This window comes from Oryctolagus cuniculus, chromosome X, assembly GCF_964237555.1.
Source record: "Oryctolagus cuniculus chromosome X, mOryCun1.1, whole genome shotgun sequence".
NCBI lineage: Eukaryota > Metazoa > Chordata > Mammalia > Lagomorpha > Leporidae > Oryctolagus > Oryctolagus cuniculus.
The window spans coordinates 64,643,820-64,656,356 of record NC_091453.1 but is presented as its reverse complement, the minus strand read 5'-3'; the positions used below and the strand labels follow the sequence as shown (position 1 = coordinate 64,656,356).

General features: G+C 37.0%; 1 protein-coding gene across 3 annotated transcripts in view; it reads left to right on the top strand.

Moving 5' to 3' along the window:
- The window catches only part of DACH2 (dachshund family transcription factor 2), a 573,909-nt gene that overhangs the window by 121,303 nt on the left and 440,069 nt on the right, over nucleotides 1-12,537 (top strand). The gene's annotated exons all lie outside the window — the stretch shown is intronic.

The following is a 12,537-nucleotide window of genomic DNA, read 5'->3' as shown; positions in this document are numbered from 1 at the left end:
TTCCTGAACTGTGCTTAGTTCTAAACTTTTTTCTTGCATCCACTTCTCTTCTTACATTTTAGGAGAGCAATTAGGAAGGATTGGGTTAATAGGTTACTTTTTTATCCATCTCTATTGCTCTGACTGATAGAGCTATTAAATAAAGGCAAACTCTAATTCTTTATTATCTCCGTGCCTCATTTCTGCTCTTTGCCCTGGAGAAGAGCTGCATTAAAGATCAGAGTGTTATTGACAACTCCTGGAAAATAATAACTTATTTGACGACTCAAACAATGACACGATTCCTTGGAAAAACAGGTTTTGCTGTGTATATGTGGATGGGGAGGGGTGTTCGTCCTGAAGGATTGCAGTGAAGCGATGGAGGTGGAGAAATTATGCAGAAATGATTGCTGTAGCATAGCTGAAAAACATAAAGAGAAACGGAGAACATCCATATGATAAATACACTTATAATTAGTGAGATCATTAGCATGGACAGAATATACTTTAATATCCTCAAAGAAGACTTTAAGCTAAGCAGTTGGCTTCACTATGAAGGGAAAAAAAACAAAATGAGCTAAATAAAGCTGAATAGGCTTTTCCGAGTCTCCGGGGAGGTGACTTGTCTGTTGATGGCCAGTGGGGGTGGAAGAGTGAAATAATTACTTAACAGCGTGTAAATAATGTGAGATGTGAAGTACGCTTTCCCCCTCCCCCGCTTTTCATTGAGAGAGTTTCTTGTTGCGATGGCTCCACTGGGACAGGCAGCAGAGAAATTTGATTAAATGGATGCCTGGGGTCATGACCCTGTCTAAACATGGTGCAGCTCTCAGCATTAATCAAAGAAATTTTTTTCTTACTTAAAAAATTCTGACCTTGCTATATAGGCGTACTGGTAAGCTTTGGATTTGGTTGTTGTTGAGTAGGGTACTGTGTACATGTGTGAGCGTTCTGTTTACAGAGGAGGAACAGAGAGAAAACAGTCTTTTAAAGCAATAGAAACTTGTAACATTATTTTAGACTGTGTTATGGGACTTGCATTTGATGATAGCCTATCAACAGTTAGTGGGATTTGGAGCTCCATTAGAATTTACTGGGACTCATTTATTGCAAACCACTGGTGGCATTGATCTGAGGGTTTAGAAGATATTTACAGCTTTGCAGTTGGTGTGAGAATCCAGTGTTTAGGAACTCTCTTAGGATGGTTTGATTTGGGGCTAATGTTTGAAAGCTACTTGAAAGTGATTTTCTTGAAAAATGGAGAAAACTACATGGTTGGTGAGAGAAAAACTAGAATAGTGGTCATCGGTGACTCAGAGAACAGCAACACACTGGGACTGTTCCAGCACAGGCATGTATGTGCCATTGTATTAAACACACTTGCTTCAGGTGAGCGACTTGCGACTAATCCTGGTTTTAAGAAAAAAGAGAATTTTTCTACAATTAGATAGCTGTTTCCGTCACAAGCATTGATTAGCAGTGCATAAAACTGATTTTAGATAATCAAAATCTTATCTGTTCCAAGGAAGAATGCTTTTGTAACATGTAGACTGCTTAAATACAAAAACTCAATTACTTTAGAATGATAAGGTAAGGAGTTTCCATCTAATTGAAATTGTTTGTGTTGTTAATCCTTGTTGAAAATCATTTTTAACATTGTTCCATTTTTTTCTTTTGTTTACCTAAGCATAGTTCAGTAAAAATAAATAAAACTTTATTTTGGTGATTGGTTCTGAAGCTGTAAGATTTCATCTTTCTACTCATCCGTTTTTGATTGTATGGCAATTTGTGGAAAATTTAGAAGTTGTGAGTGCTTGGTCTAGCTGTGTCCTGGGATGTGCTTTGAAATAAGATTGTACAAAATAATATTATTTAAAATAAGCACATTTTAATGATTTTAAAATACTTTTTATTATTTTTAAATTATTTTATTTTATTTTTAACTTTTATTTAATAAATAAAAATTTCCAAAGTACAGCTTATGGATTACAATAGCTTCCCCCCCAATAACTTCCCTCCCACCCACAACCTTCCCATCTCCTGCTCCCTCTCCCATTCCATTCACATCAAGATTCATTTTCAAGAACAGGTAATCAAAGAAGGAGGTACCTTTCTCTGAAGGGAGGAGAGAACTTCCACTTTGACCATGGCCTTGTCTAAATATGATCAGAGTCAGCAAACTCAAAAGGCTTCCATAGCCTTGGCAACTCATGACCAGAGCCTAGGGAGATTACTGACACCATAAACGAGAGTGTCAATTTGTTAAGTCAGCAACAGGAGTCACTGTGCACTTACTCCTCATGTAGGATCTCTGTCCTTAATGTGCTGTACATTGTGATTTAATGCTATGACTAGTACTCAAACAGTATTGTTCACTTTGTGTTTCTATGTGGGTGCAAACTGTTGAAATCGTTACTTAATATATGCTAAGTTGATCTTCTGTATATAAAGATAATTTAAAATGAAAAAAAGATTCATTTTCAATTATCTTTATAATTTAAAATGAAAAAAGATTCATTTTCAATTCTCTTTATATACAGAAGATCAGTTTAGCATATATTAAGTAAAGATTTCATCAGTTTGCACCCACACAGAAACACAAAGTGAACAATACTGTTTGAGTACTAGTTATAGCATTAAATCACAATGTACAGCACATTAAGGACAGAGATCCTACATGAGGAGTAAGTGCACAGTGACTCCTGTTGTTGACTTAACAAATTGACACTCTCGTTTATGGTGTCAGTAATCTCCCTTGGCTCTTGTCATGAGTTGCCAAGGCTATGGAAGCCTTTTGAGTTCACCAACTCTGATCTTATTTAGACAAGGTCGTAGTCAAAGTGGAAGTTTTCTCCTCCCTTCAGAGAAAGGTATCTCCTTCTTTTTTTTTTTTTTTTTTTTTTTTGCCGAGTGTCTTAGCTTTCCATGCCTAAAATACTCTCATGGACTCTTCAGCCAGATCCAAATGCCTTAAGGGCTGATTCTTAGGCTAGAGTGCTGTTTAGAACATCTGCCACTCAGATTTATTTTATTTATTTGAAAGACAAAGTCACAGAGAGAGGTAGAGACAGAGAGAGAGAGGTCTTCCATATGCTGGTTCACTCCCCAAATGGCTGCAATGGCCTGAGCTGTGCTGATCTGAAGCCAGGAGCCAGGAGCTTCTTCTGGGCCTCCCACGTGGGTGCAGGGGCCCAAGTACTTGGGCCATCTTCCACTGCTTTCCCAGGCCATAGCAGAGAGCTGGATCAGGAGAGGAGCAGTCGGGACTAGAACCGGCGCCCATATGGGATGCCGGCCGCTGCACCACAGTGCCAGCCCCTAAAATACTTTTTCTTCCTCCTAAGCATATAATTAAATTGTATTAATTGACTGCAGTAGTTAATTGAATTCTAGATAATCAAGGTGTTTAATTTGGTCCTTCTTGGGATAGTAGTTGTTGGAGGATATAGTTGTAGAGTTTTGTAAAGTAAGCAGACTTAGAAAATTTTTAGATAATAACATTTAGAGGCTTAAATAACCAACTTGGGATGGGCCTTTAGCCAAGTGGGTAAGATGCTTGCATCCTGTACCACAGTATCTGGATTTGATTCCCAGCTCTGGCCCCTGATTTTAGGTTCCTGCTAATGCAGATCCCGTAGGGTAGCATGATTGCTTCAGTCTAGATATTGCAGGCATTTGGAAAGTGAAGCTGCAGATGGGAGCACTTTCTCTTTCCTTCTCCCTCCCTATCCCCCTCTCCTTTGTTTTTTATTTCTCTCTCTCTCTCAAATAAATAATTAAAAATTAAAAGAAATAATACCCAAGTGGAAAACACTTTCCCCTCGAGGTGAAAATGTAGTGACTGGAGTTGGTCATTTATATTGGTTTGACCAAGACCATGTGGATTTATTCCCTAGTTCATAATTTGAACATCTACAGTGAACATGATTTTAAATATGCAGAGTTCATTTGAACTGAGTATACTATTTACACATGAAATTTTCATATAAAACCACAATGGCATTGGTATTCTGAGAATGGGGAAGGGGGGAGTATATTTCTCATTATAGAATTACAATTTAAACCAGTTGGACTAGAAAGAACAAAAAGGCAGCCTTGTATATGAACTTGGACAGCTACTTTCAAAGCCGACCCAGTCACCATGGAAGGTACACATGTCAAAGCAAACAGTTTTTGCTGTCATACATCATTGGATGAAAGGCTTAGCAAGTTACTACTGTTGAGACAGTTACAAGAGGCAAGGCTGTCGGCATAGGTAAACGCAGGCTGCCATCAACAAAAACTAAGCAAATGTTGTCAGTTATTCTGCCTGATGACAACTGGGCTTTAAAATAACAGCGAGGTCATTTGCATAACATTTCAGACAAGGACTTGTTTCTGAAACCTTGATATTACCTCTGGCTTTCGAATATTAAATACTCTAAATTACAATGTGAATCCCTGAAGAAAAAAAAATAGAAGCAAGTCTGTCTGCTGTGTAATTGTCACTGACTGGTGCCTGTCCTCCAAGCTGACATTGCGAACATATAAGGGATTTTATCTGAACTCCACTATTACATAAGGGGTAAATGACAGGAAAATATGTTTGTCAGGGAATTATTATGAACACTACCAATACTTCTCTTGATTATATGTGATTTCCTGTTTTACCATCAAATACATACTTCCGCTCACAGCTTTAATAATCATAGATTAATATTAAAAACATACCCTTTAAAGTGTCATCTCTTTCAACTCACAGTGTGTGTGATGAGTGTGGTTTGGGGGAGGAAGAGTAGAATCATGACCTAATTCTGGATTCTTACTCTGCTGCAATGTGTGAGTGCAGGTGTTAGAGATGACACATGTACAGAATGAATGCCCTGAGGCCCTAGGAGGGCTTCTGCCATGAAAAAAAATTGAGTTACATTGTCTATCTTTAAAGCTCAGTTAGAAAAGATTTTCACCAACATGGGACTTTTCTGTTTAATGGTTGGTTAGCCCAAAAATTAAGCTAAGTGAAAACTCACATATGCCTGAATAGTATGGTATCTAAGGTTTTGCTATAAAATATTGGTAGTGTTTAAATTTAGGGTTCCATAATTACTGAGTTTAGAATCTAGAAAAGAATGGACATTATGGGCAAAATGTTCTAGTACTCTGGGCTATGTATTTTTCACTTTATTTTTGTAACAAAATACTTTTATTCTGAAAATAACTTGATGCTTCAAGATCAGAAGTATTCAGTTAATAAAATCTACTTTCCAGGATACTAAATTGTATGTAAGGGTCATAACTGTTGTTGTCTCTGACTACCAGCTATTGGTGGTATTTATGTATGATCGGATCTAGTATCTAGTCATGTATATCAATAAATTCTTTAATGCCTAAAGAGAAAATGGAACAATTTTTGATTCAATCATAATTTGATCATTGAGCTCAGCTTCTTACTGAGAGTCAATGTGAAATAGATGATGATAGTAAGTCCTAAAGTACTATTTTTGTGTGTGTGTTTTCAGATAATTTATAAAAGCCATTTTGAGTTCTTTAAAGAAATGTTATCATACGGCCAGCGCCGCAGCTCACTTGGCTAATCCTCCGCCTGTGGCACTGGCACCCTGGGTTCTAGTCCCAGTCGGGGCACCGGATTCTGTCCCAGTTGCTCCTCTTCCAGTCCAGCTCTCTGCTGTGGCCTGGGAAGGCAGTGGAGGATGGCCCAAGTGCTTGGGCCCTGTACCTGCATGGGAGACCAGGAGGAAGCACCTGGCTCCTGGCTTTGGATCGGTGTAGCGCTGGCTGCGGTGGCCATTTTGGGGGTGAACAAACGGAAGGAAGACCTTTCTCTCTGTCTCTCTCTCTCTCACTGTTTAACTCTGCCTGTCAAAAAGGGGGAAAAAAAGAAATGTTATCATAGACATATAACACACATCTAAAATACAGGAACCTGAAAAATATTTTTATTTGAGAATTACCCATGATAGTAACAATTATAGCCAACTGAGCAATTTTTTTAAAGTTAGATTTAAATTCTGAATATTTCTTTGTGTTTTGTGTTTGGTAGTAGACGGCTGACATTCCATAATGGCAGATTAGAGAGTTCCCATCAGTGCAATATAGTGTAACAAATTTACTTCATCCTGTCAAATTTATAACATTATATTACAGGAAAATATATACTGAGAGTTAGCAAAGCATGTGTATTTGTACAAATGTTAATTTTGCCTAATGTTATCATTTTAAGCAAGCTTTAAGTAATTAACGTTTCCTAGTTTTTCATTGGCCTGTTGCTGTGACTCATATTTTACAAATTGGTAATACATTAACTCTTTGGCAAAGGAAAGGAAACATCAGGCATAAAGTACCTTGTGATTTAGGATCTTCAAAATTCAGAGCTAAATCACTCCGATTGAATTCCCCTAGTGTGGGGAGCAACTGGGAGCAACTTGGACTAGACTGTTACTGGAATTAAGACTTATTCTATACATCTGCTCTCCCACAATATGGCGCTGGGAGAGGAGGAAACAGCTTCTACACAGCTGCCTCCAGTTCAACCAATAAACAGCAGGACCTGCTCCTGATTGGAGGAGAGCAGCGTACTCGGCGTGTGGGTAGCAGAATTGGGATTGGTGGAAGAGGACTATAAAGGAGGAGAGAGACAACACCTGAGGAACATCTGAGCAGCCCCCGAGAGAGCCGGCCGGCGGTGTGCCACTCTCCTGCGGAAGTGGGGAAAGTGGCCAGGGGGAACCGCCCTTCCACGGAGGTGGAGGGACGGTAGCCAACCCGGGAAGAACCAGCAGCAAACCCGGGGAGGGCCTAGCAGACAAAAGAACAGCGCAGGGTCCTGTGTCATTCCTCCACGAAGAGGGGGAGCAACATAATGGTGCCGTGACTCGGATATGAAGCCTAGGCAGGGTTTAGTGTCGTTCCTCCGCGAAGAGGGGGAGCGACACCCTAGTTGTAGACTTCTTATTTTCAAGATTTTTTTCTTTTATTCTGTTTATTTTTATTTTTAAGGCTTTTTTACTTAGCAATGAGCATTTAATCTCTCACTTACTAAATAGTTAAATGAAATAACACTTAAAAGATGATGTAATTCCATGTTTTAAAACTATGAGCACCCACAAAATTCTGAATCTACCTGTTAATCTCAAAAAGCAATGTCATCGAAAACCTCCCTTTTATTGCAGGGAAAATGCAGTGGAGGCTTACACCACATCTTTGTGTGACTTCTCCAGATGAGTCCATGGAAAGGAATGACCTTTGTTGACCTTCTCACACTCTTAACACTAGCAAATTTGATCATTTAGTCTGAACTGGAAGCAAGGGAGAACTGAAGAGAGCCTGAAAGCCAACAATGAGAATTAGTGACTAGTGGACAAGTCCAAGCAGGCAAAAGTGCCCTTGATTATTTATAGCAAACAAGCCTGGTACTCCTTTATGTACCACTCTTTTCTTAATAGTGATGAAAGAGAAATACAGATTTGAAAGTCACAAGATATGAAGTTCTGTAAGTCTAATCTGGAGTAAAATAGTGTTTTATAATTATTTTAAAATTAAATTGAACTGAGTATAAACATGAACTTTGTTAGCTGGCACAATATAAAATAGGGAATATTTTCAAATCTAGTACTATCTAAAAAAAGGAACAATTCCAATACCTAATCATCTTTCAATCTTATTGTAAGAATACCTGATTTACCAGAGTAATAATGATAGTGAACACTAATATCCATTACTATTTGCGAGGCAATAACTTGAGCACTTTAATATTTGTTAAATATAGACAGTGGCCCTATGAAATAAGTACTATCATTCCTATTCCTAATTTACAGATGAGCAAATGGAGGCAAAAGAAAGTCAAATTTCTTGTCCAAAATCACATAGCTAATCACTGGCAGAATTGGGATTTTGTATGAATTTCCCAATACTGGCTTCAAAGTCTATGTTCTTAATGCTTGCAAGACATTATTGCCTCCTAGGTTTGGTGAAAACTTGTCTGGAAATCAGAAAAAGGGCAAGAAAAAATCTGCAATAGATTTTAAAACTTATTTCTAAAATATTCTTTAAAAATGCTAATATGTTGTGTAACTACTATATCTACCTGCTTCCTTTACTTCATGAATCTAAGTGAATCTCCAGAATACAGAATGTGAAATACCTTGATAGCATACTAAAACTTATTGATAGAGATTTCTTCATGATATATCAAGAACTTTTCGAGGAATCAAAGTTACTTTATTTATGATATAAATTACCTTTCTGGAATCCTTTTTGAAAGGAATTTGAATTCTTCACATTTGCATCTGCACAGTTAATAAAAATAAATAAAATGTAGGTTTTTTTTTATTTGCCCTACAAGTGTTATTTTGGCTTTGGTTATTTCCCTAGGATGTGTTTCTTATACTTCAGGTGGGTTGGAGTACTGATTTTTTCTTTATACAGGAAGATAAATAGCAATAAGCAATTAAGTCTGTGTTAATGCATGTAAAGAGAGTTTCCTTCTGCTGGAGCTTTACTTAATTTAAAAGTTACTGAAAATGGATATGTGGAGACTTGTTGTCTGACATGTTTTCTTATGCAAACTTATCACAAACTCCTAAGAACAGTTCTCCACAGGAGATTGAAGATTTGGTCCTATCAGTCACCAGTCTGAGAATGTTTATAGCATCAATTGTAATTTGCATCATAAGCCCAAGAACCATAGGGTGATTTCATCTAATAAATCATATTCCTAGAACTTTCTAATAACTTCCAATAGAAGAAGTATAAATTTCTTTACAGGCAGCACTTTGTTGCACTCATGTATTATCTAGGTAAAAATGTAGCTTGAGTGGTACAGGTCAACAATAACATCTAAAGTGATAATAATACCCTTGACATTTTGAACATTATGATTTGACCTTAGAGACATCAAGAGGAATGGTATGTTCTTTAACGTGTTATCTGTAGATTGAGGTTCATCAAAAAAATTAGCAAGTGAAATTGCAGATGAAATTATCTGCGAACTGCTACTTATTATATTGATATCTTGGAAGATATAGTTTTAAAAATTCTATCATCTATTATTTAGAGAACAGAGTGGAAACTCAGATCCTCATTTAAAAAATTGTGTTGGAAAGACATTGGAAAAAAGCGGTAACGAGTAAGTTCTTAATGGCACAGAGTCAATCTAAAGGTACTTGGATGTGTGTGTGTGTGTGTGCATATATTGTGGAACTTGCATCATGTTGAAAATTGAGGTCCTCATTGGTCTCTTTTGCCCATTTCCTCTACAAAATTAATTTTGTAGATCTCGAAGTTTGAAATTTTATCTTCACATTCTTTTCTTTGCTCTCACCTGGTATATAAAGGTTATCAACTTTTATTCTGCAGTGTGTTTGAAGAAATCTTTTATTTTATTACTTTACATCCTGATTTAGGCTCATTTATACTTCATACTGTGAACTTCTTCTAACAACTTCCACTTATGTTTGCTTCAGTCCACAGTCACATTTCCTTTCTAATCCTGCAGATAGATACTTTTGCCTAAATATCATTTTCATCATCATTTCTATGCCCAAGAACTGGTGGTGACAAGCCTGAATGCTTCTGCTGGACCTTCAGGACTTCCTACTGCTCCCTTTCCCCAAGTCTCATTGTTCCAGGGAACACACACACACACACCCTCACTACTTCCTCTTTAGTTAGCTCCATTTTAAAAGCTTTCATTTCTAGGCCCTGAAATCCAAATTAATCTCAATGAATTTCAATGAATATTACACTGTAAATACTTGTGTTCCCTTGTCTTCTAAATTTCAAGTTAATGATGATGTCCTTCGGAGACTCTAATTAATTCCTGAGACTTATATGAATAGGAAGTATTACAATTATATAACTTTTCTACCATCTTAAGTCATTAAGCCTTTCAAACTATTTCCTTGTAAATTTCTCTCCCCCTTTCTGTGGAAAAACAGGTAATCCAGGCCGGCGCTGCGGCTCAATACGCTAATCCTCCGCCTTTCAGTGCTGGCACACAGGGTTCTAGTCCCGGTCGGGGCGCCGGATTCTGTCCCAGTTGCCCTTTTCCAGTCCAGCTCTCTGCCCGGGAGTGCAGTGGAGGATGGCCCAAGTGCTTGGGCCCTGCATCCTCATGGTAGACCAGGAGAAGCACCTGGCTCCTGCCTTCGGATCAACACGATGCGCCAGCTGCAGTGCGCCAGCCGAGGCGGCCATTGGAGGGTGAACCAACAGCAAAGGAAAACCTTTCTCTCTGTCTCTCTCTCACTGTCCACTCTGCCTGTCCAAAAAAAACAAACAAACAAAAAAACAAACAAACAAACAAACAAAAAAACAAAAACAAAAACAAACCCAGGTAATCCAGAGGCTAAATTTAACTTTAATTAACTGATCAAAGTTTCTGGGGATCAATGTCCTTATCCAGTTGATATGTCAGCTGTGATTTCTTTATCCTGTGGGCTCAGGAAATAGCAAATGTTGTGGCTGTGTTACACCTTCTTTCTCACAACCCATAAACCACATTTTAATAGCCCCTTGAGTTTAATATTTTACAAGTGAAATGATGAAAGGTAGAAATGCAAGTCCTTTTCATTTATTGATAGATTTATTAACTTGGGTTGAATTTCTTTTAAACTCATGACAGAAAAAATTTGAAGGAAGGAGGAGGAAAAGGGAAGAATGGAAAGAAAAGATGGGAAAAGGGAGGAATCAAGATATGAGGCTGGGATGAAGGAAAGAAAGAAGAAAAAGAAAAAATAAACAGTGAAGTACATACAGAAAGAAGGAATGATAAATATTTTGAATCCAATACTTTCTAAAGGGGAAAACAATCCTTCAGTATTATCCAAGTTGTATTCAGTATTATTCAAAAAATTAATCAAATTTCTTAGAAAATATATGGCCCATGTGCCCTTAAGTCACATAGACTGCCTGACAAGGCAAGGCTAGATTTATGCAAGTCCTCTGTTTACCTAAGAAGAGAGACATTTCCCATATGAAATGAGACAGCCTTATCTTTATATTCTATTGCTTTTATAAAAAAAGTTTATATAGCTTTTCAGCAAGTAGAATTTCAAAAGCTTATTTCATGATCCCTGAATAAACGAACAGGAAAAGATAATGCACAGTGCTAGCAGTCTCCATTTCATATATTGCATGGTTTAATGCAAATATTGCTGGACAGCAGAAAAATAATAAACATGTTCATTGTGCTTTATCTATATAGAGTGTGGGTGAAAACATGGATAAATTGGGCTGCTGAAACAAACTTTGTTCACATTTAAAAAAAAATATGTAAGCCAGTCTGCGATGATGTCAAGACTCAAGTACCAGGCACATTAAGGAAGACATTCCATTTTGAAATAGAATTCATGTCAACGTTGCTGTGATGGTAAAACATATTTACTTAAGTACTAGTACACAGTTCACAATAATCTGCCCAACTCCTGGTTAGTGCATAAATTCATCTTTTTTCTATCCTTCCATTTGTGGAGGATGAAGGCCAAAGCTTTATTTGATGTGGCAAACATTTCTTGCTAAAACCCAGAAAATCTAATGTAAGTTGCATTGCCCTACTCCTGATCCCCACAGGAAGTGTCACTTCTACATCTCAGTACAAGTTCAGAACCTCTGATTTCATGGAAAATTCATCCATTCTATGTCATAAAAAATCTGATGTAAGTTAGAGCTGAGAGCATCATTTGCTTCTGAAGATAAAATCCTATAAAATAAAACAGTCAGTGTGGGTCAGAGCTGTATGTACCACTTTCATCTTAAGATAAAACCCAATAAAATAAAACAGCTGATGAGCTGGAACAGGGTGTGTGTGCTATCTCTATACTACGAATCTGTTTCTTATTTTCTAGCTATATATCTGAAACATCAGTTCATAAAGTTTTTACAGTGTTTCTCTCTTTTCCTCATTCAAATAACATATTTCTTTGGTAAAGATGAATTAAAATTTAGATCCCCTATATATTTTTGTGATACTTTTCTGTTCTAAGACCTCAGGGGAGAAATTTGTATAATCACTGGGAACATGAAGTATTTAATTTTGGAGTGGAGCATTCTCCATATGACTTTACAAGTAATTATTACAGTAGATTTTCATTATAAGGTTAGGGAAATCAGTCTACTTTTGTTTTACTTTATGTCCTAACAGTTGGTGCTCTATAAACATAATGTTTTCATGGAAAACTTGTTTTTGATTTCAAACACACAATTATATTTATAATTCCCTTTACACAATAAAACAAATCAGTGTGAAAGAATAGAAAATTTTGGAGAGTAGTTATTATGGTAGGAGTTCCTAGTTCATCTCAGAAGGATGCTATGATGCTCAGTGTTTTTTTTTTAATTCAAGAAATTCTAACTATAGAAATTATTTAAAAGAATAATGAGTGAGGGGAAACCATCAATATCCAATTCATTATTATTCCATATCTGTTGCTTATTCTGTCTCAAAGTATTTTGCTCTGATAAAATGTAATTTAGATTTTCCTAAGCTTTAAAATAAGCAATGAATCACCCACAGCAGAATAGTTGAAGTAGTCAGAAAGGACAATTACATCTCCCTCACAG